This window comes from Echiichthys vipera, assembly GCF_963691815.1.
Source record: "Echiichthys vipera genome assembly, chromosome: 19".
Taxonomy (NCBI): domain Eukaryota; kingdom Metazoa; phylum Chordata; class Actinopteri; order Perciformes; family Trachinidae; genus Echiichthys; species Echiichthys vipera.
The window spans coordinates 23,051,430-23,058,375 of record NC_139844.1 but is presented as its reverse complement, the minus strand read 5'-3'; positions in this window follow the sequence as shown (position 1 = coordinate 23,058,375).

Sequence of the window (6,946 nt, the reverse complement as noted above, 5' to 3'; positions counted from 1 at the left end):
CATTAAATCAAGAAAAGGGGAAATGACATGACCTCAACCTGCTGCCTTTAAAAAGCGGCCAAATAATACCAATAAATACAGAAATTACACTTAATAAATAAACCAAACGGTATAAGTAAGGTAAGTATAAGTATAAGTATAGGTATAAGGTAAGTTCATTCCCCAAAACACCGTTTGTTTTACCACTTCGCCTTTGTCTAACATGTAGGAAGCGAGCCAACAAGCCAACACTCTTCTTTGATGCTCAGCTGCCAAGTGGAGACATGGGAGTTCTGTGGGACGATGAGCTTTTAAAGCATGGGTGTCAAACCGATCCAGTAAAGGGCCGTGTGGCTGCAGGTGTGTTCTTGCTTGGTTGGAATGAAAACCTGCAGCCACACGGCCCTTTACTGGATCACTTTGACACCCATGTTTTCAAGCATTAACAGTCTTTGGGAGAGCATTTGATGTTTTCAGTGTACGGATATCTGTCGGAGGTCAGAAAAGGTGAGGTATTGGTAAATATAAGCATCTTTAAACTTCCATGTCAGTATTTCCCTTTTCAACTAAATGACCCACTTTCTGGAAAAGCACTTTATAAATACAGTTTATTAGTATTGATAATAAGAGGCTGCAGCCTGTCTACAGGCTCTGCTGATAACTGATAACTCATGAACACTTCCTTGGTCAGCTGTAATCTCTCCTCCCCTGTGAAGCTTCCAGTGATGCTGCTGCTCTGTCCTCACCTGTGTGCTGCTCTCTCACTGCTCTGTCTATTGCAACGATACAGATAAAAATAATATGTGCAAAGCTGATTTTTTTTTAATATAATTGAGTTGTGAAATCGCTGTGAATTAAAATTGATCTCACGCACTTCAGGTACATGATTATCTCCTCACCTGTGAAGCCCCTGTGTGACCGTCAGTTGCCTTGTGCTCCACCTCCTCCTCCCTGCTCTTTCAATAAACATTAAAACAAAATATATATAAATATATATATATATGTGCAAAGAAATAATGAGCACAATTTCTGCACAGGAATTAAAGAGTGGGACTGTTCCTAGCGTGAAAAATCCGGAACTTGTTGTATTTTAACAGAGTTATGACGTGAATTTGAAAATCCGGTAGTAATGGCCCCTGGCTCTACTGTTAATTAATTCATTTGACATCATTTAACAGTATCAACAGACCACTGCATTATTCAACTTACACGGTTTGGTTTTTTGGAGAAGAAGTGCACGTTTTTCGGCCTTTTGCTGGAGAGTTAGCTGTGCATTAGCGATACTTTATTCAACGGTTCAATCATCCGGCCACCGCGCGCACGTCTCAACTGTATGACGCAATCAGAACGCCGCAGCGTATTCATGGTGCGTTTCAGGACAGCTCGGAAAAAAGCGCGTTACGACGCGTTGGAAATTAATTAAACGGTCGCATAAAAGTGCGGGGACAGAGTAAAATATGAATATGCAGAGGGCACAGATACGGGGAAGTGCGGTGCGCTACTGGCAACCCCTCAACATAGAGACTTCCTGGTTGATCCAATACGGAAGTGCCAAGAACTGCAGTTCTCCGAGTGTCCACTAGGAGTAGTCTGCACAAAAGAGCAGTTTCTCATTGACCCGCATGTTAATCAGGCAGTTTTCACAGCATCATTAAACCTGTTTAAGGCCTGGTACAAAACAACATTCCAGTCTGTATGTTTAGGTTATATTGCCATGACAACACTGAGGGGGGTGAATTATTTTGTACTAGGCTAGTTTTTATTTTATTGGAGGTTAAGGTTTATGGATAATTAGGGACGTGGCCTCTTGAGTGACAGCTAGCAGCTGGCCCTCACTTCACCCTAGATGCTAGTTGTCAGGATTAGCATCATTAGCATGCTAACTCTGTCATCTTGACCTGGACTGCAGTCATTTGTGTGGTGTTGTTACCATAAGTGACAAGATGGTTTGCTCATCGACCGACTGTAACAACAGAAGGACCAGGAGCACAACGTGGTAGCTCTGTCATGCTAATTAAATAGCCGCACTCGCACCATGAATTGCAAAATAAGTTAGCCTACTATCCATGACACATACACTAGATGCTTATCTGTAGCACTGGGATCTGGGCCGTGAGGGTCGATCTTTTACAGTCTATGGTCAAAGTACTGTGTTAAATATCAGTTTCAATCAAATATCACAAATTCTGGCTGCCTGCACTTGACTCCCGGAGAGGGTGTAATCTCGGCTAGAGACACGGAGCGCCATGTCAGTCTCTGGCCTATAAAAATTCCTGTTCCTGTTATAAAATTTTAAAAAAACTCTCATTCCCTCCCGGCACCAGGAAAAAATCTCAACCTTGACTCTCACTCCCGTTTATGTAGCAGCGTGTTCTGTTAGCCTAGCTCCCGGGCGGTGGAGCTAATGGGGCTAATCCTGTAAAGGTCAGCCAGATGGACGTATCTCCCTCCCCCCAACGTCACATTAATGCCCTTTTTTGGTAAGAGGAAATGAGGCAGAGTCAAATTCTGACAAGATGGCGGCTCCCAGAGGTAAGTGGGATTGGATCAAGTTGAGAGAACGGACCTGGAGAGGCTACGTCCATTTTTTATACAGTCTATGGCTACTGGCCAATGGCCCCTCCTGGCGGGGGGCAACTGGTTGGGGGCCTACTACGGGTTGAGGCCCTAAGACAATCGCCTTCTTCGGCTTAATGGTAGGTCCGCCACGTGCCAGAACAGTTTTGTTTTTTGTAAACTGTTTCCCCATTTCCAGTCTTGCCAAACTAGCCGGCTGCTGGTTCTATGTAACATACAGACATGAGAGTAGTATCAATCTTCTCCTCTAAATATGGTCAAAAAGGAGCAAATGTCAAAATGTAGTGGCATGTGAAAGGAAACTTGCTATACCAGTTTTTGAGTTCAAGTTAGGAGGTCACCCCAGGGCGAACAGAAAGTAGAAAGTTTGGGTTTTATTTCCCAAGAGCAAAGAAAGAAGAGAGGGTTTTTCTTGTGTGTGTGTGTGACCTACCCTTGGACTCTCATCGACAGTGTGTTCAGAGTCTTGGCATCCATTTCATCCTCAGTGTACGGTAGTCAGCCTGTTTAAAGTGGAGATCAGAATTTGAGAACAAAGTTGTAAATACTTGATTTACTCAGAAATACTGTTATTTTAACATCCACTATCCACTGTGGCTATACATAAGTGACGTTTTTTTAAGTGCCTTGGTTATTTAAAAAACATCAGCAGTGGTTTTGCCACAGCGGATATTCGATCAAATTCTGAGCAATAAAAAATAACAGTAATTCAGAATAAATCAAGTATTAATAACTTGGTTTCTAATTATCAGTGACTTATGAACCCGAGCATCAGATTTAATTATTGTATTATAAAGTAAACTGAATGGCCTGTACACACTTCAGTTGACCATGGAAATACATGTTTGTGTGTATGCGTTGTGTGTAAATTGCATTAAAGAAAAAGGCAATATATTGTGACCCACTTAGATACCCTTTGGTCATAATTGGTTGCATTGGAAAAGCTATTTGTTTAATATAACTGTGTTTTTTTTTTGTTGATTTGTTTTTGCTCTCCAGCTAAGTACTTACACATACATTCATTTAATGTAAAGAAGTTGATTTTTCCAATTAAAACACAAGACAAAACAAGCAGGGACGCGATAGAGAGAAACAATTCATTTAAAATAAACAATAAAGTATTTCACAGTTGACTCAAGTTTCAGGCAAATAGCAAAGGGCAGAAACTATTAATGTGACTCTGCTTCAAAACACTGCATGCTGTGTTTTTTATTTGATTTTTTATCAGCACCACATTAAGTTTTCTGTTACCTTTGGTTGCCGTGTATTCTCATTTGAAAAAGGGCTTTGTTTTATTAAAATGAATAGATTAGTAGCTGAATGCCTATTGGTTGATCCACATGCCCGCGCTGCACCAACATCCTGCACCTCTTGTTTTCCCCATGCTAGTAGCAGACGGTGTGTCTCGTATGCACGTTATCAGATGTATCTATATGTCCTCTTTTTTGTCCTATTTTTCTCCTTGCGGTTGCATTGTTGATACTACCCCTTTGTCTCAGTATAATTACTACCTCTGCCAGTGTTTACCTCATTTGACAGAATTGTATTGTCATGTTGTTATTGTTGTTGTTTCTGGTGTTGGAAAAAATCACAAAGAAATTGCGTATAACAAAGAATTCACAGATTGGTCCTACTTAAAGCAACAGTTCAACATTTTGGGTGATACATGTGTTTGCATTTATCAGTTAGATGAGGAGATCAGTGATACTCTAATGTCTGGCCATTTAATCTGAAGCTACTGCCGGCGGCTTAACCCCCCTTTCACAGACGCACTGCAAACCTGAAATGATCTAGACGTTATAGAATAGAATAGACTTTAATGATCCTAGACTGGGAAATTATTTTGTAACAGCAGCAGTGGGTCAGCAAATAATACACTTTGTACATAACATACATAGAATCCAATATATACATAGTGTATATATACAGTGCACAGTGTGCTATAAACAATAAACAATAATAATATATACAACAAAACAAAATATGCAAAATATACTATAACAATAATAATATATACAACAAAACAGTAGGGCTACATGGCGGTGTGGTATGGTGGTTAGCACTGTCGCCTCACAGCGAGAAGGTCCCTGGTTCAAATCCAAATGGAGTTTGCATGTTGTCCCCGTGTCTGCGTGGGTTTTCTCCGGGTTCTCCGGTTTCCTCCCACAGTCCAAAGACGTGCAGGTGTTCGGTTCATTGATGACTCTAAATCACCCGTAGGTGTGAATGGTTGTCTGTCTCTGTTTGTCTCTATGTGTCCTGTGATAGACTGGCGTCCTGTCCAGGGTGGACCCCGCCTCACGCCCGATGTCAGCTGGGATCGGCTCCAGCCCCCTGCGACCCTGACAGGGACAAGCGGTTGAAGATGAATGAATGAACAACAAAACAGTAGAGAGACCAGAGTTCTCTGTCAGGCAGAGGTGAGAGAGTTATTATATACAGTGATGGATTGTGGCAAAGCTGCATGTGACAATGCAAATGTCTGACTCCAGTTGGATCGGACATTGAACAGCATTTACCCTGCCAGCCTGATTCCTCTGACATAGTCTGGGTTTCATATGAGAAAACTCATGCTTATGCCCTTTTGTTCTATCTGTTACAGAATCAAAGTGTAAAAATAACAGGCTGTAGTTTTACCGTAGGCTATTTGCTCGACTAATTCAGAGAGACCATGCTTTGTTTTTCTTACCATTGGACAGAGCTCGCTGTTTCGGCTGTTTACAGTTGTTGTGCGAAGCTACAGATAAACATTTCCTTCCGCATATGTGGCGTATGGACATGAAAGCGGTATCACATGGAGTAAAGGGGATTCAGAATAATAAAATTAGGCTAAAAAAAGTTCTGGGTCACACTGTTATAGTTTCATTAAGAGAGTGTGTGTGTGTGTGTGGGGGGGGGGTTCTTACATAAAATACAACAGGATTTTACCGTCGTACATTACATATTATATGCTATCAAAGTTTAATGAGAGAAACTGCAGCAACCCTGGAAAAAAAACATTACAAATAAAAAAAGATTTTTCAACATGTGGAGCACTGGCATGATGTGGAAAAACAGCAGCAGTAACACAAATGCATAACTTAGTCAAACATCAAAGACTTTGCTGGGGGAGGGGGGGGGTAATTTGACTCATGACTTCAGTATTTATAAAACCATGGATGAAACTATAAGAAAAGACCATGTCTAAATAATAAAATATATCTACAAAACAACATTTGGCGCCGCATTAAAAGTCTTTCTGCGGTTCTGATCGAGAGGCGATGTCCATCGAACCAGCCTCTCGAGCACTCACAGATCTGTAAATGGATATCTCTCCTCTGAGCGCTGCGGAGGCTTTTGAGCAACCTGAGTTGTGAGAATGCAGCATAAAGTGGTGTTTCCCCTGTTTATCTGACTGAATCTCATTGTCGACCATCACTTTGCATTACAAAGGCTTTCCCCTCCGTCTTATGGCCGCTAATGATGCAGTTCTTATTTTAACCAAATTCAAGGCTTCTCCAGGTCACCGCATGGTTTCGTGAGGAAGCATTAGAATCTAGTGAAGTATAAAACCCATATGCAATGTGTTTAATGCCTCATTAAACATTTGACACGTGTTTTAATGTTATGAAGCCTGCATAATAAAATGTTTCTTTCATTTTCAAATCTCTTTTTGCTCCTTTACTTATTATTTGATGCCCACATTGTATTTGAAAGGTTATTATTTGGGGTAGTTTGGCAGTTTGGTCCCTGTTTCATACCAAACCGTCAAGACAACATTTAGCCAGGATGACACATGGACACACATTCACGAGGTTAAAACGATATCAGCTTCGCTATTGTGACTGCAAATAAATAAGACCGTTTATAGGCTGGTTCCAGACCTCTCTGCATCACCGCCCTCACATTTGTTCAGTGATTCAAATAGGTCTGATGTCGTGCTCATTGGCAGCTTTTTCCTCTGGTTAGAAAACAATTGACCGATGAGGGCTTAACTTAGTCCATGCGTGGGACTAAAAATTGGGATGTCGTCTTCCTACAAACATAGCTAGCTGTGTAACAGAATAACAACTTACATCAACATATTTTATTGATAAATGTGGCAAACCTTTACACTGACATAAGATAAGATAATACTTTATTGTCTGTTACACAAGAAACATTCACACAGACATATGGAGGGAGACATGGGGTGTTGAGGTATCAGCTGTGGTAGTCATTTTGTGTTGTTCAGTATGGCTGTTGCAGAAGGGATGAAGGATTTCTTGTAAATGCTCTTCCGGGCCAGTGGTACATTGAAACGCCTGCCTCATGGTAGGAGCTGGAAGGAGTGATGGAGGGGGAGAGAGTGGTCCTCTGTGATCAGGTTGGCTTTCCTGATCACTGAGCGACAGTGCAGCTCAGATAGACA